General features: G+C 37.5%; 1 long non-coding RNA gene across 3 annotated transcripts; it reads right to left on the reverse strand.

The window, feature by feature from the left end:
- Nucleotides 1-309: 309 nt before the first annotated feature.
- Nucleotides 310-23,528, reverse strand: LOC130432438 (uncharacterized). 3 transcript variants are annotated; one of them, XR_008908473.1, is made up of 9 exons: nt 23,476-23,528; nt 19,579-22,519; nt 19,364-19,482; nt 19,222-19,260; nt 17,465-18,014; nt 17,212-17,382; nt 11,315-11,409; nt 1,769-4,616; nt 310-1,525 (listed from the first exon to the last, which is right to left on the reverse strand). It is a non-coding gene; the product is annotated as an uncharacterized LOC130432438 (long non-coding RNA). The 3 variants fall into 3 exon arrangements; XR_008908472.1 differs by having other exon boundaries at nt 1,769-8,132; XR_008908471.1 differs by having other exon boundaries at nt 1,769-11,409.
- Nucleotides 23,529-25,522: the final 1,994 nt, after the last annotated feature.

Here is a 25,522-nt window from a genome sequence, read left to right on the forward strand (position 1 = left end):
CTACTACGGTTTCCAGTTTCTTCAGTGAGCTAAGTGCCCAATAATTCCCTTGTAATAACTTTTCTATTAAAGCTTTTATTTATTTTTTTGTACTTTCATTTTATATTGGTTTTATTTTTTTAGTTATTATTATTACTATTTATTTTGTGCTTCATTGCCCTTCTTGATTGTACAAATAACGTTAAAACTCACTGTTACATATTGTAATTGCAACTCTGTCTGTCTTTGAGAATTGTCAATTGTTAGTTGATGACCTATTTTGTATGTACACTTGTTTAATTACTAATAAAAAAATACTTGCCGCAGAGCTGCATAGAAGTATCCAGTTTTTATTTGTTTTATTACATTGGTTTTATTAAATTGTAACAAAATGTTATATTTTCGTTCAAGATAAAGCTATTGTGCACCAAATGCATCTAATAAATAAACTGAAACCAAACACTTAAACACATACACAGGGACACAAGCATGATTTAAGTTACATGTAAAACTCTTCACATTATACTTTTTCTGATCACTCTTCCTAATAAAGGTATAATGAATAATCCTGTAGTAAGACTTAAAATACCACTTGTGTCAAATGAATACAGCAACATTTATTCACTAACCATATTAAACATTATACTTAAATACTTCAAGTATTACAAATACTTGTAGAACTTTAATATGAATCTTCTGTAGTCCTTCAGAGGTCACTGTGGGTTTGATGTTATTGGACTGTTTGTGTTCACGTCAACGATCTCTTTTAGCAAGTGTTTTCCAAACACACTATAAGCAAAAATGACATCCACCGCATAAGTATAATGCTTATAAGGCTATACATCTGCAATTTAATTAAGCTTCCCAAGCACTGGAAGTGGTGTTAAAATCTGCCCAGCTAGAAATGTTAGTTCTAATACTGCTTTGAAAACATTACCTGTTGAAAACACTACTGCAACATAACATGGTAGTTTTATTTTTGTTTTCCTAAAAGGCAGGATACCATGCAGTTCTCTATAAGTGAAGATGGAACAACATGTATAGAACAATACAAAATCCATTTCTGTATGTAATCATACAGAAGCCCATCAAGGAGGCTGGATACGAAAACACCTAATGAGTCTGAGGTGCACAACTGATAATGTGTCGCTTTGATGGGAATCATACAGCAGTACCTCACCAAAAGGCAATTGTTTCAAATATACTGATATGCAAACACAGTACCAGTTTAAATTTTGAAACTCTTGACTGTATTCGTTTCTTATCTTCAAGTCCAATCTAAATTTGTTCCACGTATGGATTTCTTTTGACAGCGGTATTTGCCTAAACATTATGCTCTCAAATTCTTGTATGCTTCAATCACGGGAACAGAATGTGTTGAGAGTTTCTCCGACAGTTTCACACGCGAGAGATCATAAAGCCGACAGGTGCATCTTGCGCATCATGATCACAATGATTCCAGCCCTCAGTCCAAGAAATCCTACAATAATCCCGACCACAAGCACTGTGGTTTCCACCTGCTGAGAGTCTTCAGAGACCTCCACCTCTGTGTAAACAGACACATAGAAGGTTACAAATACACCAGACATATATCAAAATGTTTATAAACATACTTTTAGAAAAAATGATAGGTTTCATTTAGTTTAAGCTTATTTTCCTTTTAACATCTGTTGAAGTCGTTTCTGCTCCACTTTTGATTTTCAAGTTTCCCAATCCGTTCTCTATTGGACCAACTCTATTTTCTGATATTATCGTAAAAAAGTAAAGATTTCCCAGAAAAATTACTCACCCCAGAACCTGGTGTTTCCCTGCTCTAGACCCCTGTGAGACAGGTCTTGGAAGACTCTCAAGCAGGTGGAAACCACTTTACTTCAGAGAGTCAGGAAGTGTGTGAGGCATTCGACAAAACAAGTACTGCAGAGCTTATGGAGGAAGAATGTGGTCCTTTTATATTTTAAACAGAAATTGGGCATTCTTTTGGATGAATAACTTCATCAATGTGGCGTGGCATGAAGGGAATCAGCCTGTGGTACTGCTCCGGTGTAATGGAAGCCCAGGTTGCTTTGATAGCGGCCTTCAGGTCAACTGCATTGTTGGGTCTGGTGTCTCATCTTACTCTTGACAATACCCCATAGATTATCTATATAGATTCTCTATGGGGTTCAGGTCAGGCAAGTTTGCTGGCCAATCAAGCACAATACCACCATGGTTATTGAACCAGCATTTGGTACCTTTCGCAGTGTGGGCAGGTGCCATGTCCTGCTGGAAAATGAAATCAGCATCTCCAAAAAGCTTGTCAGCAGAACAAAGCATGAAGTTCTCGAAAATGTCCTGGTAGAAGGTCCACTATATGTCAAGCAGGACTTGGCACCTGCCCGTCATAGCTCTGTCGTGTTATAATAGGTACTACTTTTCTTTACTTGTATGATTAGAGGATGTAGTTTCTATCCAGTGTGTGTCAAGCATTTAGCCATCACAGATGCACAGCGGCAATTAGGCGGCGATACACGGCTCACGATACTGATGATATCGTGATGTGGCGATACTACTATAATCAATATTTTGTCTGTCAATTCTACAGCGATACATCACGATATCTGCGCAACTATGAAAAGAGGGACCACTGACTTTTGGCACTGTAGAGCTGATCTGCTCTCTGACACAAATTAATCTGCTCTTCATGTGAGTGGCAAGAGTTGTTGCTGGAAAAATAATGCCCAAAATGTGCAACATTTCAAGTAAATTAAACATGTAATGCTTCAATTAAAAGCTTATCTTTGTAAACCGACACATTCAAAACATTTAACAACTCTTAAATATTTAATAATGGCACATTTCACGAGTTCACCTTAGCAAATAATTAAATGGGTGGCAGCGTAGTTAAACTGAGAATTTAGTATGCCTATTTGGGGTACTGTCCGGGGACAGGGCTCCGGGGTCAGCATTCTCTCCCGACCCGGAGCACTCCCCCTTGGTTCGGGCAAGGGCTACAATCTCTGTTTGTCCGTGCCCCGAGCGCCCCCCCCCCTTTTCTGGTAGAAAAGAGGGTTAATGGTGAGGAGTCGGGGTAGAGATGGGATGCTGCGAAAATGTGTAGGTGGTAAGGCGATTTCACTATTTATAGAGCTCGCTCTGGTTTGGTAGGAGAGGTGGTGTGATTGCTAATGCCGGGCAGCTGCGTAATTATTTGCGCATGCTCCTCCCGAACTTTGTTAATAAAACATCAACATAACTAAATATAACAGCCAATTATTTAAACCTGGGAACATCTTAAGTGTTAACCAGCTTAAATAAAATAAACACTTAAGTGCTACAAATTGCATTAAATCTATGCACATTAACGTTCATTAACAAATATGGATGGAACATAATTTATTCTACACTCAATTCTAAACTCGCAAAAAGACGCAAGTCAACATGTAAACGTCTGTTTGCGACACCTGTCTTTCACTGCTCATTTACACTCGTGACTGGGTGATACGACCGACGCACACAAATCATGAACAGAGAGATGCACAATTTTGACAGTCTAGTAGAAGTTCATCTTTCGTTGCTCAGTCTACTTCTGGTATTTACTACATGCTAACTGTGATGCTTAACTCTGACACATGCTAAACTCATGTTGAAGTCGTTCACTACGTGTAAAACAAATGTAAATTCTATTCAACCCGATTGATTGTCTTACGTTAAAACGATTGTCATTTCACAGAGGTAAAATGACATTCAACATGACTTCTACTTGTTTTAAAGAAAAAATATATATATATATTTGTGATATTATCTGATAATGAGTTCTTTACTAACACAAAAAGGGCAAATACATATAAACCTGAATTCACTCATAAGATTTTTTAACTTTTTATTGAAGTTGCAGCTAAAGTCAACCCACTTCTTTTAATACAGACCGAAGATAAAGACAAGTTATCTACATTTCAGAAAGAATAAAATAAAGCGATGTTTCATAAACAGAAACAGACAAGAATAAAGTTGAAGTATTTTATTGTTATGTTAGACATTTGTGCGATGAGTACACAAATGAAAAAGGTCAATTAAGTGATATTTAGATTTTATTAAATGACGTTATATTTTATTATTTACAGTCACAGAGTTCTTCAATTTAAGAGTTATTTGGCCAAGATAAGATGCTGTAATTTAAAGCAGGTTAAAGAACCGCATTTAGGTTTATTCAGGGAAATTATAATGTTCAATAATTATATAATGAAAATAATATTCACTTGAAAAGAATGGTGATAATCACTGAGCCATTAGATTGTTATCCATGCTTATTTAAAGGTGGGGCGTCCAATTTCCGAATTATGCTTGATTAGACAAACTCGGCCCGAGTACCAAAACAACCTTGTAGCCAATCGTACATTAGTCATACATTAGTCTTGCTGAGCGCTGGCGAAAGCGAAAGATGAGGGTAGGAATATGTCTGTTTTGGTGATTTGAACTTCAACCACGGCTAAGAGAAATCGGACACCCAGCCTTTAAAGTTTTTACTTCGTGGATTTCTATGTACAAGTGATGGATGCTGAAAAATGTTTGCAGTATTTTAATGTCTTACAATGAGTGCTAATTGTGTCTTCATCTTCATTTAGGTGCAGTACAGCAGTCCAAACCTTGAGCATCAGAGGCTGAAATAAAAAAATACATGGGTAGCTATCTCCGGTCTGCTCCCGATAGATGTGGGGGTATGGGACAACAAAAGGGGAAATCAGCGATTGATGGGTGTTCAGAATCTGAATAAGTAGGCCTTTAGCCTATTGTTTATCCACATTGTTTCTGTTCATTTGGGATATGATCTCTATATAAACCAATAATCAATATAAAATCCTCTTTGAATTACATTTTTAAATTCTTGAATTGTAGCTGATTGGATTTAATAAAACATGTCTTACATTAAGTACTGTGGTTTCATTATTTTTGTGGTCTAGAATAGGACATCAATGTGTTAAAAAAAAATGTAAATCATATTAACGTCAAAAGTTGACTTCAATTTGATGTAAAGTAAAGTTTTGACATCGATTTGATTTGCATTTTTGACCAATTCTTTGACGTAAATTTGATTTATATTTAACATCAATTGCCCGCTGCCTGGTAACGTACGGTACCGGTTAAGTTCACAATGCTTTGCGAAGGGACTACAAACGGTATGTAGCCATCTTTCAAACTCTATCTGTTTTTATAAAAACACCATTAAACTTCATTTTTTAGAGATTTGTGCACTGTTTTAAGTCATCGTCTAAAAAGAACACCAGAAAGTGTTTTATATTTTTTAATTTCCATAAACGTACGACAAACGCATGACAAACACGTATAAACATGTGTATTTGTGTGATTGTGTACCGAAAGCTCTGTGTCGGTTAACATCAGTACGATTACGTACACTGCAACTGTTACTCTTATTTGTTATTAAAATGTTTGTATTCGTTTTGTGATAGATCAATTATTTAACAAATATTTGTAATCAATAATCGATAAATATTCCTGAAAATATACATCTCTAGTAAATGCACATTTCTGCAAGTCAATATAATGAGAAAATTGAACATTAAATATGAAAAATGCTAGATGGAAAAGTGTTTCTATGAAGTGAAGTCTCTAACCTTACAGTATATGTCTAGATATTTATTAACAACAACATCAAACACTAGCATTACCTTTGTTTTATAACATACTGTATCAGGTCATTGTCAAAGTTTCTCTTCTGTCTTATGAGCCAAAGACACAATCATTTACTAATGCTGATTTATTCAGTAACATGTTAATCTTATGTTTGGTCTGAGATGTTTCAACAGTTTACTGTTTGTTGTTTTGTGTGTTGTAGATCAACGTTCCAGAGGTACATGTAGAAAATGTGGATTGTTTACGAAAGTATGTGATGATGCAGAAAAAGTTTACTGTTGCCACGAGACCAGAGTTGAAAATATTTATATATGATGCCAGGTACATGTGTCCCAGGAGTCTCTGATGTCCAGCAAACTCCTGACCCTAACTCCAAACCCTAACCCTAACCCTAACCTCATTTGTCAGACAGTTCAAGCTGTGAAGCACTGCCTTGATCGAGGCGTCTTTCATAACGACATCCACACAAGCAACATCCTGACCGAGAGCAGATCCGTTCTCAGCCGTCTTCTGCCAGTGGTTCCTCTGCGCTGACAAGATTCTGTCGTTTCTTCCGGGGCTTGAGAGAGCGCATCCGTCACAGGCATCGTCGCTCCGAAAACCATCGCTCCAGCAACAACTTGTGCCACTCACACAAAGGTCAGATTGATTTAGGTGTCAGAGAGCAGATCATGCCCGTCCCGTCTGTCTGTGATCTCCAGCAAACTTCTGACAGAGAACACGGCTCAATGCTGTGCTTAAAATTTAGTAAGAGAACATGGAACAGTACTGATGATCCATGGGGCATTTATGACATTCAAAAAAGTGCCACCCGCAATTACGCCTATGTAGGGGAGCACTGAATTTATGTGTGTATAATGTGAAATTATACGGTTCCATTGGCCTCTCTATGTCCATCACGTCTCTGTGTCCTCAGTGCCATCACAAGCCCCTAGTGGCAACTCCTTAGCACTTGAAAGACCTCTCGAGCGGTCTTAAATAATTGGGAGAGTAAGAATGATTGTTTACTCGCTCTTTTACTTAATTTGGAATTAGGATTTCATGAATTCTCAGCACTTAAGACTAAAATGGCACTTTGAGAAGCTTGATAAATACGGGCTCTGTACATTTAAGCCGATATTAGATCATTTGCCTTTTCACTGTTCTCTGTGTCTTTGTTTTTTTATACTGTAATAATCAATATTTGTTTTTCTGTGTTTTAGGACAAAGTGCTACTAGGACAGACGAAAGAACGCTGCTGGCTGTTAAGCCATCTGATAGTAAGTCTGTCTTTCTGTTTATATCGCCTGCAGTTATATTTTTTATTTCACCGCATTGAAACTAAACACAAACATGAAAAGACAATCACATGAATTGGCAACATAATATGTAGCATATAGAGTCATATCACAAGACTACTTGTTGCGACATTGCATTACTATGTTCATTTTGTCTGTGTTTTTAGGAGAATTTCAGTCCGTCTATGAAAAACAATTCTCTTTAGGAAGTGGTAACTATGGAAACGTCTACATGGCAATACGCAAATCTGATGGCCGAAAGGTAGCAGCACCCTTTTACAGAATTGAGCAACATTTTACTCCTTATGTACCTAAAGATTCATGTTCAAATCTTGATAAAAATGTATGCATTAAACAGTCTGCAGATTGTCATATAATCATCTTTGTATAATAATTGTGTTTCTTCACTTACAGGTTGTTGTCAAATCCATAAAAGGCGTATAGACGACATTCCTATTACTGTTGTTAGTTGATCAATACATTTGTATGTGGTTATTTAATTGTCTATGGTACAATATCATTAATATGAACCTGCAGTTAAAAAAAATAGACATTGTCAATAGACAACATTGCCCGAGTCCCCACAGAGCTTTGAGTAGGTCTGGCTCTTGTGATCGTATCTACATAGATAAAATTTATGACACGTCCATCCAAATATAACAATTTTTGTGGTTTAAATCTAAAGAGTTAACCATAGCCAAGTAACCATTTCTTATTCTCTTTTTCTCTAGGCTGGCTATCCGAAACCTGTGATGACTGAAGTGGCAATGATGGGCTATGTTGCAAAAACCTCCCACATGTCCTTATGTCATTGAAATGTTTGAGTGGTTTGACTACCCAGACAAGATAGAAATTGTTATGGAATGTCCTGCTCCCTGCTTGGAACTGAAGACATTCATTTCTCTTCATTACCTCACCGAACAAAAAGTCAGGAACCTCATTTGTCAGACAGTTCAAGCTGTGAAGCACAGCCTTGACCGAGGCGTCTTTCATAACGACATCCACACAAGCAACATCCTGACCGAGAGCAGATCCGTTCTCAGCCATCTTCTGCCAGTGGTTCCTCTGCGCTGACAAGATTCTGTCGTTTCTTCCGGGGCTTGAGAGAGCGCATCCGGCACAGGCATCGTCGCTCCGAAAACCATCGCTCCAGCAACAACTTGTGCCACTCAACCAAAGGTCAGATTGATTTAGGTGTCAGAGAGCAGATCATGCCCGTCCCGTCTGTCTGTGATCTCCAGCAAACTTCTGACAGAGAACACGGCTCAATGCTGCGCTTAAATTTAGTAAGAGAACATGCAACAGTACTGATGATCCATGGGGCATTTATGACATTCAAAAAATTGCCACCCGCAATTACGCCTATGTAGGGGAGCACTGAATATATGTGTGTATAATGTGAAATTATACGGTTCCATTGGCCTCTCTATGTCCCCCATGTCTCTGTCTCCTAAGTGCCAACACAAGCCCCTTGTGGCAACTCCTTAGCACTTGAAAGACCTCTCGAGCGGTCTTAAATAATTGGGAGAGTAAGAATGATTGTTTGCTCGCTCTTTTACTTAAGTGCTGAGAATTCATGAAATCCTAATTCCAAATTAAGACTAAAATGGCACTTTGAGAAGCTTGATAAATACGGGCTCTGTACATTTAAGCCGATATTAGATCATTTGCCTTTTCACTGTTCTCTGTGTCTTTGTTTTTTTTTATACTGTAATAATCAATATTTGTTTTTCTGTGTTTTAGGACAAAGTGCTACTGGGACAGACGAAAGAACGCTGTTGTCTTTTAAGCCATCTGATAGTAAGTCTGTCTTTCTGTTTATATCGCCTGCAGTTATATTTTTAATTTCACCGCATTGAAACTAAACACAAACATGACAAGACAATCACATGAATTGGCAACATAATATGTAGTATATAGAGTCATATCACAAGACTACTTGTTGCGACATAACATTACTATGTTCATTGTGTCTGTGTTTTTAGGAGAATTTCAGTCCGTCTATGAAAAACAATTCTCTTTAGGAAGTGGTAACTATGGAGACGTCTACATGGCAATACGCAAATCTGATGGTCGAAAGGTAGCAGCACCCTTTTACAGAATTGAGCAACATTTTACTCCTTATGTACCTAAAGATTCATGTTCAAATCTTGATAAAAATGTATGCATTAAACAGACTACAGATTGTCATATCATCATCTTTGTATAATAATTGTGTTTCTTCATTTACAGGTTGTTGTCAAATCCATAAAAGGCGTATAGACGACGTTCCTATTACTGTTGTTAGTTGATCAATACATTTATATGTGGTTATTTAATTGTCTATGGTAAAATATCATTAATAGGAACCTGCAGTTAAAAAAAATAGACATTGTCAATAGACAACATTGCCTGAGTCCCCACAGAGCTTTGAGTAGGTCTGGCTCTTGTGATCGTATCTACATAGATAAAATTGATGACACGTCCATCCAAATATAACAATATTTGTGGTTTAAATCTAAAGAGTTAACCATAGCCAAGTAACCATTTCTTATTCTCTTTTTCTCTAGGCTGGCTATCCGAAACCTGTGATGACTGAAGTGGCAATGATGGGCTATGTTGCAAAAACCTCCCACATGTCCTTATGTCATTGAAATGTTTGAGTGGTTTGACTACCCAGACAAGATAGAAATTGTTATGGAATGTCCTGCTCCCTGCTTGGAACTGAAGACATTCATTTCTCTTCATTACCTCACCGAACAAAAAGTCAGGAACCTCATTTGTCAGACAGTTCAAGCTGTGAAGCACAGCCTTGACCGAGGCGTCTTTCATAACGACATCCACACAAGCAACATCCTGGTCAACACCAGAACCTACAACCTCATGTTAATAGTCTTCTGCTGTGCTCTTGAATACAAAAAGGGCAAACTCTTTCCCAACCATAAATATAGAGGTGAGCTGGCATTTTGGGTTTTTGTAACAGTCTGGAATCGTATTTGTCATGTGACCCTAACACAGATTCGCTGAACTTTGATAACATCTTTGTTACAGGAGCATATGATTACCGGCCACCTGAGGTCAAGGCTATGAAGGATTTTGACGGCGAGAAGACAAATGTTTTTCAGCTAGGGAAGCTCCTGGAAAAAATGTTTCCTGGGGGTAGGCCAAGAGTAAGCATCGGTGAGTCAATTGACAAGAATACTGTAACGCACAGCTGAGTGCACACAGAAAGAGTCAATTTTTATTATTATTTGAGCATAGATGTCAAATCTAGCAAATATCTGGGCAAAACCATTGCTTTCATCAGAGAATTCATATAGTGCATCATATGGTGACCATGACTAGAGGGTTTAATTTAAGGCCTATCTATTACCAGGGCTTATATAATATGATTACATATGTCATCATTTGTAGTGCCACCATAGGTTTGGCATTAAATTTCATGTAAGGTAGCATTATAATTGCTAACCTGGACTAACCAGCTCGCTTTAAACGTTTATAGATTGTAGAAAGCTTTCTAATGCATGGCAAACCTTCAAGACAGGAAAACGGCCATTCGTATAGAAACTCTTAGAAAACAAGTGGTTTGGAAGCCCCAGCGCTAGAGTCAGTCCCAGCCCTACTACTGTCTGACCCAGAGCTACAGTCAGCCTCTAGCGCGACCAGTGGAGAGTTAGTATAAAAGGAAGACGGCGTGCAGCATTCATTTACCTTTTGTTCTTCAGAGCCATCGCTCATGATTAACACTTTAAAATTTAAGCTTATATATTGCCGGATCTACGACGTGAAGCAGCGGATGGTCCCTATCCTGCATCAAACTTCCCCTGGGCATCTCAGCGGTTCCAGAGATTCTTGGCATCATGGCTACACTGGGTGGCGCTTAACACGCAAATGAGGGAAACGTGAACAAACTAGTCTGAGGATGAGTTTAGGATTGTGTGTAAAATAAAATGTGGTCCATGCATATTCGTGAATGAACGTTCATGTGCATGGATGAAATGCAAGTCGCTGCACTTAAATGTTTATTTTATTTAAGCTGGTTAACACTTTATTTTCCCGGGTTTAAATATGTGGCTGTTAAATTTAGAAATGTGCCATTATTAAAAATGTAAGAGTTGTTAAATGTTTTAAATGTGTCAGTTTACAAAGATAAGCTTTTAATTGAAGCATTACATGTTTAATTTAATTGAAATGTTGAACAAGTTGGGCTTTTTGTTTTAGTAGTTAGGCAGAATTGACAGACAAAATATTGATTATCGTAGTATTGCCACATCACGATATCATCGGTATCGTGAGCAGGCATCGCATATTGTATCGTATCATGAGGTACCCTCTGACTCCCACGCCTAATTGCCACTAGGCATCTGTGATGGCTAAAAGCTTGGTGCACAATGGGTTACACTGGATTAGATACTAGATCCTCTAATCATACAAGAAAAGTAAGGTAGTACCTATTATAACACGGCAGAGCTGCGTGTCTCCAAAGGCCTTCATCAGCCCTGAGACATCAATATTCATTGTTGTCATCAATCTGTTTGTAAGAACTCTGACAAAAGAAAAAAGACAACCATATCAGTAATCAATGACTTATTGTGCTAAGATGAGTTAAGATCATTGAAATCATTGAACAATACAACTAAGTGACCAGAACAGCTGAGAAATAGTTGTTATAAGAGAAATAAGTGGTTAAAATAGAAAGATTTAACTCTCATTCATAAATTTAGAAATGTATAAATAGAAAGTTCAGATATTACAACAAGCGAGTAGTTATTCAACCAAGTGATGAAGTGACGGTCATGGCCATCACATGCGTCAGCTGCGCGGGACGAGCAATCTTTTTCAGGTGTAGGTTAGTTTCAAGCAACTGTTGATCACGCTCAATAATGTAATGACAGTGCATTGTTAATGGCCAGAATGCACATATATTGACAGAAATAAATGTAATATGCGCAAGCGATGCATTCTAGGGATGCACCGAACATTCGCCCACCGAAAATTTTCGACCGAAAATGGCCCAAAAGTGCATTTTCGGTTTTCGGCCGAAAGACTTTTATCACCGAAACAATACGACTGAAATGTTGTGATGACACAAACAGATACCGCTCCTTTGATGCATCTGTAGCGGACGTTATTCCTTTAATCGCAGCACTAAAGCGTCTCCTAAACTGCATTCACCCTCAGGGCTCTAGAGTGCGACCAATATTCCTTTACGTGTGTGAACCAGAGGTCGCGTAATCCGAAAGATTCTTTGTCATTGACAGATTTTTTTTACCAGTGACGCCGTCATTCTGGCAGATTACAATGAGGGCAATTTGTAAACACCCGTTTCCCTTCAGCAGGATATGCTCGTGAAGCGATCTGCGTGTCATTGTCATTTGACTGACTAGACATGTGATGCGATTTGGGAAAACCCGTCGGATGTCACGCTGGGACGCGGGAAAGACAGTTCACCTATCAAAGTAAACCACATAACATGAAGAATGAAGAAGTATTAATGCACATTTCCCGCCAGTCCTGTGTAAACTATGGCATGCAAAGTTTTTTATACAATGTTTTCGTGAGATGACAGAGCTCTCAGTCTACGGCACCAGGAGTTATGCCCGGTCCACTGCTCACGCGAGCCGGACCGCGATCGCAAAATATACAAGAGATGATCAAAAGTCCAGACACTATGCACATGATAAACAACTTAAAACTTGCTTCACTGCTTATTAGTTGTTGTCCGTAATGTTTCCTCGTGTAGTGATAATGGCAGAGCTCTCGTTATTTAAATGTGCGCTGCACCATTTTCCTTACTTTCGTTTTATTCCAACGGTTTTGTACAGTATTTTTATAGACTTCAACACTAGGAAATGTTTTTTTACTAAATTGTTATTAGAGTAAGTCTCTTACCACTGTAAAGTGATTTTACTTGTGATATTGGACTGTTGGGCTTCTATTTGCATAACTTAACTTTAAACACGTTTTTCTCCAAATTCCGTTCCTGAACATCATAGCGCTTCAGACGACAGGATAAGTAGGTTATTCTATTCTTACGCTACTTATTATCAACTTTGCACATCTGCAATTCTTGGTGCATTTGTTGTTGTTAAAGTTCTACAGTTAACATATGGGCTATGGGAGTCTTTGTTTGGATACACTATTATGTTGAAGGCCTACAGAGAAAATATTGTTGTATCTTTAAGCAGTTGCACTTGTTCTGAATAGACTTTCTTGTAGTAGTCCTACAGAGAAAAATGTAAAATGCACTTGACCTAAATGCACTTTGTTTTCATGAGAGAACATTTAATTGTACAACTTTTCAGCAGGCCAGTACCCTGTACATTATTATTTAATATACACATGAGTGGGGTCAAGTTAAACATCTTAGTTTAATTTTATTTTATACTGTGCATTGTTGCAATGTGTTAAATAAATATTTGCATAATTTGTAATTGATTTATTCTTTGAAACTTTACTAAAATCAAGGCATTGCAATTGCATAATTAAAGTTAGTACACAGTAATAGCCATAAATGCAAGGGTACTAATAATTGGCCAAATTTCTTTCGGTGTTTCGGTTTTCGGCCTTGGTTTCCTCTTTTTCGGTTTTCGGTTTCGGCCAAGAATTTTCCTTTCGGTGCATCCCTAATGCATTCGTCACTCATTTTCGTCTTCCCTCCTTGATTCAGTTATCTATCAGTGTCCCAGCCCCCAAAGATGTAATTCGCGGGTAAGAAGCGAAGGACTGAAAGAGCAGACGAGTGGAGCGCTCAATCTCGCAACTGAAATAAATATGCAGGATACAAGAACTTCCCTGGCTAAGGTAGAAAAACAGCAAACATAAGAAATGTGTCAGGAGTATTGTATGCATATGAAGCTAATGCAGGAAACATGCGTTTAAACTTTACGCACTAAACTATTGAATAAAGCTCTAACAATACTGCGAAGCATACAAAACGTTATACATCACGCTACATACTATTTATTTGTACGTCGCTATTGATAGAAGCCAAACGTGTATGAAGAATAGTCTCTTAAAGCCTTCAGGTCTCACGGGTTGTTTGAGACATTCACCCGCCTAGTCAGAGCACAAAATACTAAACGGAATTCTCTTACACGCCTTCGGTCTCTGAAACGGACATATAGCCACAAAATTAAGTCAAACTTCCCATATTTACAAGAAAAATGGTAAAGGTATTCAGTTTCGTGACCAACAGTTGAGAAACAAAAATGTGTTTTCAAGTTTATTGCGGGGGGGCCGCAGCACAATAAAAATATCTGTTTATAATGTTCATCAAACAACAAAGGACAGGCCCAAAAATACTGACTTATATTAAAGAAATTATAGGAGTTGTTCACAACAGTGTTAATTTCGTTGACGAAAACTGAGGCGAAAAGTATTTGTTAACGATATGTTTTCAGTGACAAAAACGAGCGATAACTAAATAAAAATGAATGCATGATAAGGAAAAGTGTAATACAAATATACTGACACTTTTCATCAACTAATAAAGACGAAATATTCTTGTCCATCTGGCGGACATCAGTTAGCGCACATGTGCTGCTTCGCTCATAAGTAGAGAGAAATCTCTGGGAGAAGGGTAAACAAACACAGACATAAATTCTGTCTCCAAGCGGTTTACAAAGAGCCTTATTTTCCTCCACGATCACCGGTAAAATGCCACAAACTTGAAGAGCGACTGCAGGCAAGACACCCACGAAACACTTTGCAAAGTCAAACTAAAAGTTTTAATATGCCCATGTTAAAATATCAGCTAACACCAGCTGCTGTACAACAAGAAATGCAACAAAGTCAGCCAAAAAAAAAACAGCGCTGTCCTCCACTCATTACAGAAGTGATGAAGTGAGTTAAACTGTACATGCAAACATGTTTTATATCTGGTTTGAATGACTAAAGAAATGTAATACAATTTATGTCTTTTTGAAAGCTATTTCTCATTAACTACTGTCTAAAGCAAAGACAGTGCAGGCAGCAATTTTTTTCAAAAAAGCATGCCATGAGCCAATAGCGTTCGAGTGTGAGAGCGTTTCATTGGTTAAATGAACACGCCCTACTTCGAGTCATTTGAGTCAAATGAGATTGAATGAACTTCAATATGTCGTACATGGTCTAATGTTTTGATTTCCAACAATGCATATCTATTTACAGATTTTTTCTGAAAAATAAAGGTAATGACCTGGTTTAATTTTGTTCTAAGGTGGAGTAAATTATATCAAAACAGTTGAAAATTTGTATGGAATATTTAATTACACAAACTAAATGATTTACATTTAAGCATTTAGCAGATGCTTTTATTCAAAGCAACTTGCATTGCATTATCCTATACATTCGTTTCTTAGTATGTGCAATCCTTTGGTATCAAACCCATTACTTTGTCGTTGTTAATGTCATGCGCTTACAACTGAGCTACAGGAAAGATATACCATTTAGATTTTAGTAGACTAAATATAATGTGAAAATATTTTACTTGACTAAATGTACATTTCGTCGACTAAAACTAAAAGGATTTGGTTGATTCAAATGTGAGAAAGTAGCTTTAAGAAAGATGTGCTTTAAATATAGTAAAGTGTTTAAAGAAAGTTTACATATACAATAAAAATAATTAAATCAATTTTTTTTATGGATTTATTAACGTATAAATCCGTTTGTGTATCTGTACTTTACTCAAGTACTTCAATTTTGGGAGACTTTTACTTTAACTCCACTACATTTCAAAGTCAAATATCTTACTTTTTACACTACTACATTTTCAAAATCAGTCGTTCCTTTTTATTTACAAGTCAGTAAAAACTTAACTGGTAAAACAAGCCACCAATCACAGTACATCGCGCGCTTTATTTTGAATTTGTTTTGTTTTGCCCCGTTGTCCCCTTGGTCATGTTATCTACTTAGCGCGAAAATACGATTAAACACATCAGATTCAGTGCAACTGTCTGCAACAACATAACATTTCAACTGCCAATGTCTTTAGTGAAATCATGGAAGAAACTGCAGAATCTAACGTGCCACAAAACCCATGGCCTTATTTACGCATTTTTTTTGAAATCGTTGAAAAGAAGAACGAGTCAATCATTTATAAGTGCCTTCTCTGCCTGCCTCGGTCCTGTACAATTTCTTCATACAAGAATTCTCCTTCCAATGAGGGAACACAGAGGTAAGCCATTTTAATTTCTCTCATTTAAAATAAAGAGATATTAATCTAACAGTAGCTTGCAGAACACATTTTGGTTAAAATATAGACTGTAACGCTACCATGAACATTGTACACGTCGTCAGCCAAGTAAACTTAGCTGTTTCAGCTTATTTCATATTTGAATTTGAAACTTTTCAAGCTGAGTGCTCTGATATTGTGAAATGGGAATCAATCGAATTTAACATTTTATGTTGGAATTTAAATTAATTATATTTTGACTAGGCTGCACCGATTCAATTCACATTTATTTGTATTAGCGTTTTTCACAATACATATAGTTTCAAAGCAGCTTGAATTTGTCTACATAAATATTTTGAGTGATTTGTTATCAGAGGTGACTGTCTAAGTTATCTAAATGTACAGTTTTAAGATAATACAAATCATGCTGTTACAGCTAACATAATGTATTAATTTAAAGAAGGAAACAATGAGCTAATTAAAGTAAATATTATAAGTTGGGAACACAATGATTATATTATAAGAAAATTTTGCATTGGTGCATGCATGATGCTAAAACAGTTGACTGGTGGAGTGCTCCTTATTAACAGGTATTGTTCCAAAGACTGATCTAACAGCCTATGCTGAATATAATATACTCTGTATTTCTTATGACATGCTTAAAGAAAAGCACATAAAATATATTTTATTAAATCAAAATAATAGTACTTGGACATTTGAAGGCAAATACTTTTGTACTTTTACTCAAGTAAAAGTTTAAAGGCAGCACTTCTACTTTTACTTGAGTAATATTTTTCCTTGGGTATCTCTACTTTTACTCAAGTACATGGTTTGTGTACTTCGTCCACCACTGGTATTAAGTACATTTCAATTAAGTTTTAGTGATTCTTTTTTCTTGCCTCACCCCACGACTCTGGTGCTATCAAATTAAGGGCTGGTAAAGGAAATTTACATAATTGTACTATCATAATTGTATTTTCGACATTTTCGAATATATAAAACTAATGTTAAAAGTAAAGTAAATGAGTTCAATTGTTTTTGTTGTTATTAAGTTTAAACCATTTGATCAGTAACATTGCTTGTGCCATCACAACAAACCAAACCGTATCGTCGTACGAACCAAACCATGGAATTGGTGTATCTTTACACCCCTAAAGAACAGTATTAGTATTGGCTTGGCATAGTTATACTGACCATCACATTCCTCTTTTCATCACCGGCCAGTTGCCCTTCCAGATTTTTCAGGTCACGCCTGCTGTTCATCTTATCAAGGTGGAACGGACTCTGGGGGCTCAAGGTTTTGGCCCACCTCTAACAGCTTTGCCCGAATATCAGACAGAAGATAGAGGACCCGCTTTTGGAATTCTGAAAGTCAAATTGGAATGAAAAACATTGGTCCCATTTGCAAAACCACCACTTTCAGTAAGAATATAAGGTGGTAACTTACTTCCATTATCCAATGGGAATAGCTCTCAGCCCTCTTTGTTCTGGTTCCCCATACCTGGACTGTTGGACAACTCATAAGTAGAGCGGGAGGGCTGATGTTGAGAGCTGTGCTGTAGAGACAGGGATCCGTGGTGAGGAGTGTGGGACCGCTGGTGTGGGGTGCTATGGGTCGGAGATTGGGAACGGTGGCGTGAAGTACTGTGGCGTGGAGTTTGGGAACACGGGCGTGGAACTGCTTGCATGGGTTGCTGTGGGTCGGAGATTGGGAATGGTGGCATGAAGTACTGTGGCGTTGAGTGTGGGAGCGCTGGCGTGGAGTGTGGAACTGCTGTCGTGGGGTGCTGTGGGTCTGAGATTTGGGAACGGTGGCGTGAAGTACTGTTGCGTGGATGTGTGGGATCGCTGGCGTGGAGAGCGACAACTTTGGAGCAGAAAGTGAGGGTCATGGAGAAGACTTCTAGACCAGGATTAAGACTTATTTTCTTCTGATCCTGATACCTGGCTAGACATTTCTCAAAGCTTTGGTGGTTTTGGTTTTGGAAAGGAGAGACCTGAGGGATGAAAGACAACCAAATGGAAGGATAAAATGAAGAATTGTCAGCAAATATATAGACTTATGGTAAGAAATATGCACGGCTTAAGATGCAAGTCCCATGTATGTGGACCCCATTACAGTGTTCCATATCACTTCGACAAGTTTCAATAACAGAAGGATTATAGTGTAGACTACATGCCATAAGGGCACACTGCGCTTTATCTGACTTTCCATCAAACTTCACTGTTAATGGAAAGGCGTGAATTTTTTTTTTTAATAAATAAATAATTTCAAAAACAATATAGTAATACATATATTTAAATCGAATGAATAAAATAATCAAATAGAAAAAAGGAATTAAACCGTCTACTGGTTAGCTTTTTCATCTTTATGCCCATTACAACTGATAACAAATATATTTTGATGGACCTGCTCTTAAAAAAAAGTTAAGCGATACTTTTACCACGGAAGATAGAAACAATACGTGTAATAAATAAACATTATCACTGGCTTTCTGTCACATGACTGCAAACAGCGTCCCTCGCTCTCACTCACACCGCGTATCGATGGCTCAAGTAGAGTCCGTTTCGCTCTTATGGACCCTTTAGATGAGACGAGCAAGAAAGTAGTCCTACCTTCAAGAAAATTTTAAAAACGATAACCGATCACAGCTGTCTGGAGCTGTATGATTAGTTTTAATGATTGATATATGTGCTTTTTGGAGCTTCCAAATTTTGCGTAGCATTCACTCCGATTTTAAAGCTTGGAAGATTTACATTTACATTTATTCATTTGGCAGATGCTTTTATCCAAAGCGACTTACAAGTAGGGTGCAGTGGGCAGCTATCACTGCAGAGCAAACAGGGGTAAGGTGCCTTGTTCAAGGGCACTTTTGTCATTTCCTGGTGGCACTGAGAATTGAACCAGCGACCTTCTGGCTACAAGTCCAACTCACTAACCACTAGACCAAATCTGACCACAAGATCCAGGATATGTTTTATTTTATCTCCAACTGCATGATTTGGAAAGAAAAGTCATATGCACATAGGATGCCTTAAGTGTGAGTAATATGGAATTCAGTATCGCTCATGTTTAACAAAAAGTACTGCTCCTGTGCTCCCTAATTTTTGTTTGTGCTTTCATATTGTTAAGCAACTTTGAAGCTTAAAAGTGAGATTACTGTGTTCTGAACATTCTTTCACAACACAGCTTCCCCAAATTACCTTCACTTCGAGGACCATCTGGGGTGCTTTCATCCTCATCTGTGTAAGAAAAGAAACAACAGTATAATTACCATGAATAGTATCACAACATATATTATCCTCCTACACCAGAAACCTTTCAAAATGGGCAATTATTCTGTACCTAAGATAAACCCTGGGTAGTTTTTTTTTTCATTGATGCCCTCTTGACAGGACCACATTCTTCCTCACTAAGATCTGCAGTACTTGTTTTGTCGAATGCCTCACACACTTCCTGATAATCTGAAGTAAATAGACAAACAAGCTTTTAATACCTTCATTGATTTGATTAATAGAAAAAAAACGTAATTTCGCTGTTAAAAATGGATGTTAACTCACTTGACTTGAATTTGATCTTCAGCAGTGGAAACATTTTCCAGCTACTTGCTGGCGTTCGCATCTCTTTAGCTGCTTTAGTTTCATTAGCCCCTGGTGGCTAGTGTACCAAGTTGTCCTTCACCCAAACCTCCGGGATGACTCCTCCTTTCCATTTGGCTCTTCCATCAACACATCATGACCTAAACAATAACTACTGATTTGTTTAGATTTTTGTAAAGTGTTTTTTTTTTAATCATTCTCTGAACATGCTGAATGCAATCTATTGAAGGGCAGCATTTTCCTCTCCACTCTCAAAACAAGCATCATATACAACATCCACATCCTCACAAAGATAATGGAAAAGCAGTAAGAAACATTAGTTCCAGTGATATACTTACTATTCAGTTACGTTCCATTTCAAGCAACATAGGGAACAAAATGAATCCACGGCCAGCTTTACCAGGGTTGGCTGGCAGACAGACAACATCACAAATCAACTGCTGTTTGCTGATCAGTCGGCGAGTTGTTCTACTGATATCTCTAGCACAGACAATGTTAAGCAGTTTGGAATCACATGGATCAGTGAAGAAACTCTGTGTTCTATTGGCGTAGCCCTTCTTCATGCTCCTCCTTTACAAAGACAGTCATTGTTCTGAAGGACGAAACAACAATCTCTTGGCCTTGTGGATAAGCGAGAAAAGCTCTCTTTGGTAAAAGACCTAGATTTTGTAGAATGTTCTAGTTCTGCTAAACGCTTGACAACTTGGGCTATAGGATTGTGAGATTGTCTGACCACTTTCTTTAGAGTTTGCGGTTAAGCATGAAATCCCATTCAGTGAACAGTTGAAGAGTTCCACATCATCGGTACGTGAATTAGTGAATGAACATTGTATACAGTGAATGTGATTCCATATGTATCCTCACACGTCTTTACATAGTACATGAGTAGCTCTCGGACATAGTCAAAGTGTTCCTTACGCTCTGCATCATCCGAATTCAACAGGACTGACACCCCAACCATCAAGAAAAAAAAAGTGCTTGTACACAACATGTGAAACCACTTTTCTTAGAACCACTGGTCCAGTATAAAGGAGAAACTGTCTAAGTTCTGTAGCCTTCAACCTGTCCAATTCCATCAATGTCCTAGGTTGCCGTGCAAACTCACTAGGTAGTTCACCATTCAATGCCTCAGTTTATCTGAAATGTCCTCCTTTGCTGAAATGACAGTCTGCATGTGTGGGGTCCTCTCTGCATGTAGTGAAGCATTCTCCTAACTGCACCCAAACACACCAAGTGCATGTAATCCAATGCAAATGGACAAACACATGGAATTCCAGCTAGTGTCAGAGGGGATTTCCCAGTTTGGTGGTCTTTGTAGGCAAGTCTACAGAATTCAGCTTCAGACCTTGCATCAGATTGGTGTGTAACAATCCACACACGCTGAAGACAGACACGATCCAACACCGAGGTAAGTGAAAGTGATTTAATATGACACGGGGTAATGACCAACATCCACAGGAAACATTGAACAATCCAAGGTAAACATTCAAGGGACCTCGGAAAAGATATAAACAGAGTATCCAGGGGTGAGTATAACTTGGGTAAAATACAAGTAGACCTGACCCTGACTGGTGGTGCGAGTGGAGGTTAAATAACGTGTGGGTGATTGAGTGCAGGTGTGACTGATGGGATGCAGGTGCGAATGATCAGTGTTGATGAGTGAGTGCACAGAGTCCTGGGATGTAGTGTAACTAAAAGTCCAGGGATAAAGTGTGACGATGTACCATATTTTCCGCACTATAAGGCACACTTAAAAGCGCAGAGTTCAAGCTCAAGGCTGTCGGTCACACAGTAGAACATGGGAATAGAGCAGCAGCGAGAGACTTCAACATTAATGAATCAATGGTACGGAAGTGGAGGAAGCAAGAAGATGACCTGCGCCAGCACAGCTCTATCTAGTGGATGCATAACGCAAACCCAGTCAAACGTTTAACTGCCGTATCGTCTACTATTCAATGCGCCTTATAATCCGGTGCGCCCTATATATGAAAACACTTCTAAAACAGGCCATTCATTGATGGTGCCCCTTATAATCGAGTGCGCCTTATAGTGCGGAAAATAGAGTAATGGAGACGCTGGTGCCGGGGCGTGGTTGAGGCCGGTCTTGCGGGTGTTATAACCAGACGCTGTAGCACCAAGAATAACTCGTCCCACAAAGGTGCCTTTAACTGTGCAGCGCTCACAAGCGAAGTAGCTATTGTGATTCTTTATGCATTTCAGAAATGATCGAGCTGGTGCATCACAAACAAAGGCTTTTACAGTTACTTGCAGTGCTTTCTCTCCATGGACTATGCCATCTTGCTGCATCTCCTGTAGAAAATCAGAAAGGAATTCTTGAACTGGGTTTTGCTTTTCCACAATAGAGTGGCACAATGAAGAGTTCAAAATCATGGAAACTGAACAGGATTGGCCACATTTGCAGACTTGATGATTTAAACAGTGGAATACCATCAATGTTGAAGCACATGTCTATTCGGTCTTCAGGGAAAGCAGGATTCTGGGCTAAAATTTTAGAACTCCAGATACCAAAGTAGCCGATGTCCTTGGCGCCTTAGAATATCTAGTCATTTATTTAGTACAGACAGCTTGCATTTGTTGGTAGCTGCCCAAGATGCAATTTCCTCACCCAGATCAGGACCAGTTTCCTCTGCAGAATCATCACACAGATTGTCAGCAACCTCAGAGTCAGTGTCAGAAGATAGCACTAACGCATCAGAGTCATAATCTGAAATATTGCCATCTCCTGAAGGTGCAAAAGAGACAGTTTCATCCTCACTGAACTGAGCCCTCTGTAATCCATTTGTATCACTGCTATTTGAATCATCAGCTGCAAGAGACAGCACTTCAGCATGACGTTTCCCCCCCGTTTCTGTGGTACACCATCATTAAGCGTCACAAATAGCTGCAAAATATGAGAAGTATATATGCAGCGTATGAGGCATGTGCATTTCTAAAGCATTTACACATATTTACAAAGATGTTGTGGGAAAATGACATGCATGGGCCATTTTTATATATTGTTAAACATTAAAACAAATGTTTATGCATTTCAGCATTAAGGAATACCATCATTAATTAACAGACAAACAAATAATAAATAAAGTATACACTGAACTTTTTGCTTCTAACTCAGTCAGCACCAGATACTTCCTTGTTAGTATTTTAATCTGTTATTATATTATCAATATGTAATAAGTCACATAAAATATTATAGCTGTGGCAGCGCATCGTGATATAGAATTTTATACAGTCAAATATTACTGATAAGCTTTTAAAAGGCTAACATCTTCTAAAACTGTCCTTAGGTGAGTAATATTACATTCATTAGATGTATTCTGATTCTGAGATCCGTTTTTGTATAATGAGGATCTTTCTCAATTATAGGGTATAATTATAAATATAGGGCATATTTGAAGCGTTGTGCTCCCCCTTTTGGTGACATTTGCAACTGTTTATGATGAAGTTTACAGTAGCCCATTAAGAATAATGTATATGTCGGGTTGCATCAGTGTGCATCAAATTATGAATTATAATGGATATGTTGAGCTTTGTCGCATAGCATCGGTGAGATTCAAATGAGGGCATTTATATTTGTCCGAAGATTAACTGCAAAACTAACATTAACCGCTGACATTTCAAAATCGTTAACTCAACGTTACATGCTTAATGGATCTAACGTTAACTCTGTTAATATTACCTCAGAAATCTTAACGGTATTTCAGGCGGGAAATTTCAATTCACCAAAAAGAACAAAATACTCATTGCAAAGTCAAATATTTTATCAAAAAACAATCTTCTAAGTTTTCAAAGTTACCCAATATAACGTATGTTTTATTTCATGAGATGTTTATTACTCACCTGATAAAAAGCGATAACCTTCTCCAATGCTTCGACTTAACCGCACAGCAAGCTCTGGTCTTTACGCAAGACGTGATGACGTGCGTTTCAACGGTCAACGTAGTAAATCCTCAAAATATTTTTTATATATTTTATTTTTTTACGTGTATGTATAAAATTATATGTTATACTACATTAGCATCAAATTACACACAAAAAATAAATTAATTGTTATAGTCAATTCACTAACTTCAGCTGCTAAGAAACCCGGAAATGTGAACAAGGTCATGGCGCCGTCTACAGGTGGTATTCAGAAATACATAAGACAGATATTAAATGGGCATTAAAAATACAGAGAATGAATGGGCATTGTAGGCCCAACATTTTCATAATTAAAATTTAGAAAAATAAAAATCTGTTAAAAAATTATTAATTTTCAATTAAATACATGAAGTTATAATACTTTAAAGATGGTACATACATGGTATTACAATTTTATGATTATTTTCCATGACAGCAAATTATCTAATTTTACAGTAATCAGGAGATTGACAGTCATGTTTAGCTTCTTCCATTTTCTAATGATTGCTCCAACAGTGGACCTTTTTTCACCAAGCAGCTTGGCAATTTCCCCATAGCCCTTTCAAGCCTTGTGGAGGTGTACAATTTGGTCTCGAGTGTCTTTAGACAGCTCTTTGGTCTTGGCCATGTTAGTAGTTGGATTCTTACTGATTGTATGGGGTGGACAGGTGTCTTTATGCAGCTAACGACCTCAAACAGATGCATCTAATTTAAGATAATAAATGGAGTGGAGGTGGACATTTTAAAGGCAGACTAACAGGTCTTAAAAAAAAGAAGAAGTAGAAGAACGTTCGTTGATCTTTATTTATTGTTACATGCAGTTGATGTGTTTGTAAATATAGTTTGTGTTTTTTACTCAAAACCATTAAAACTTAATTTGTGGAAATTATTCTGTAAAAAATTATGTAGAAGTTTTTTATGTTATTTTGCTTTAAATATAAAATTCATAAATTATTTGTGTTCACATTTTTCATCTCATAAAAAACAATTAATTTGATGTTTCATTTATTGTTCACTGCTAACTTTTACAATGTTTACTTTCTAAATACTGAATACTAAATACTTTCAACTGAAAACGCAAAAAATTAGGCCTTTTTATCTGTCCATTTACACAGAAATGGTGATTAAGGTGACTGAAAACTAGGGCTGGGCGATCTTCCCAAAATAGCATATCAAGATCTTCATAACAAAGAATCTCAAGCCATGATCTGAATTGAAATACAGGGTTGTACATTTCGTGTTTTAAATAGCACTACGCAGTGCTGCAGAGGTTTGAAGTTTTGTAGCACAGGCCAAACAGTTGTACAGGTAGCAAAAGTATAAAACGTCTGTTATCATCTGTAAAAAAATACAAATGCACAGACCATCACATAAATAGACTGGTTAACAACAAAGGATACTAATGTTTGTCCACATAAAGACAGTGTTTACAGTAGCTTATACTATAGTATTTACTAGGCCTATAGTAAACTGCAGTAAAATGTGTGTGTTTGAACCTTACTATAGTAATTATTAAAGTTGGGCTGGGTGATCATCTTTAAAAAACACAAATGCAGATCATCACAGACTGGTTAACAACACAGGACATTAGTATTATATACAAATGGATCAATTAGGGCCATATCATTTTGTTTTACCTATTTTTATTGTTCTGTGTTGAATTCTTGACAGACAAATGAGAAAAAAATGAACCCCTTTCTCTCAAAAGGTATGGCTTTTGCTGAAACTAGTGACTTGGCATTGGCACCTATTGTATTATTGCTCCTGTATGACATATCGCCTTGTTGCTCCCTGAACTCTCTGTAAGTCGCTTTGGATAAAAGTGTCTGCTAAATTACTAAATGTCCACAGTATCTGGTGAATAAACACCAATGGAGCACTATTAAACCATAAAAAAAAAACAAATTTGTAATAGGCTAGCTTTAATGGTAAACAGCTGGTGGTTTAGGAGATTTCTAAAATTATTTCTAATCATTTGTTTAGGCTT

Source organism: Triplophysa dalaica, chromosome 12, assembly GCF_015846415.1.
Source record: "Triplophysa dalaica isolate WHDGS20190420 chromosome 12, ASM1584641v1, whole genome shotgun sequence".
NCBI lineage: Eukaryota > Metazoa > Chordata > Actinopteri > Cypriniformes > Nemacheilidae > Triplophysa > Triplophysa dalaica.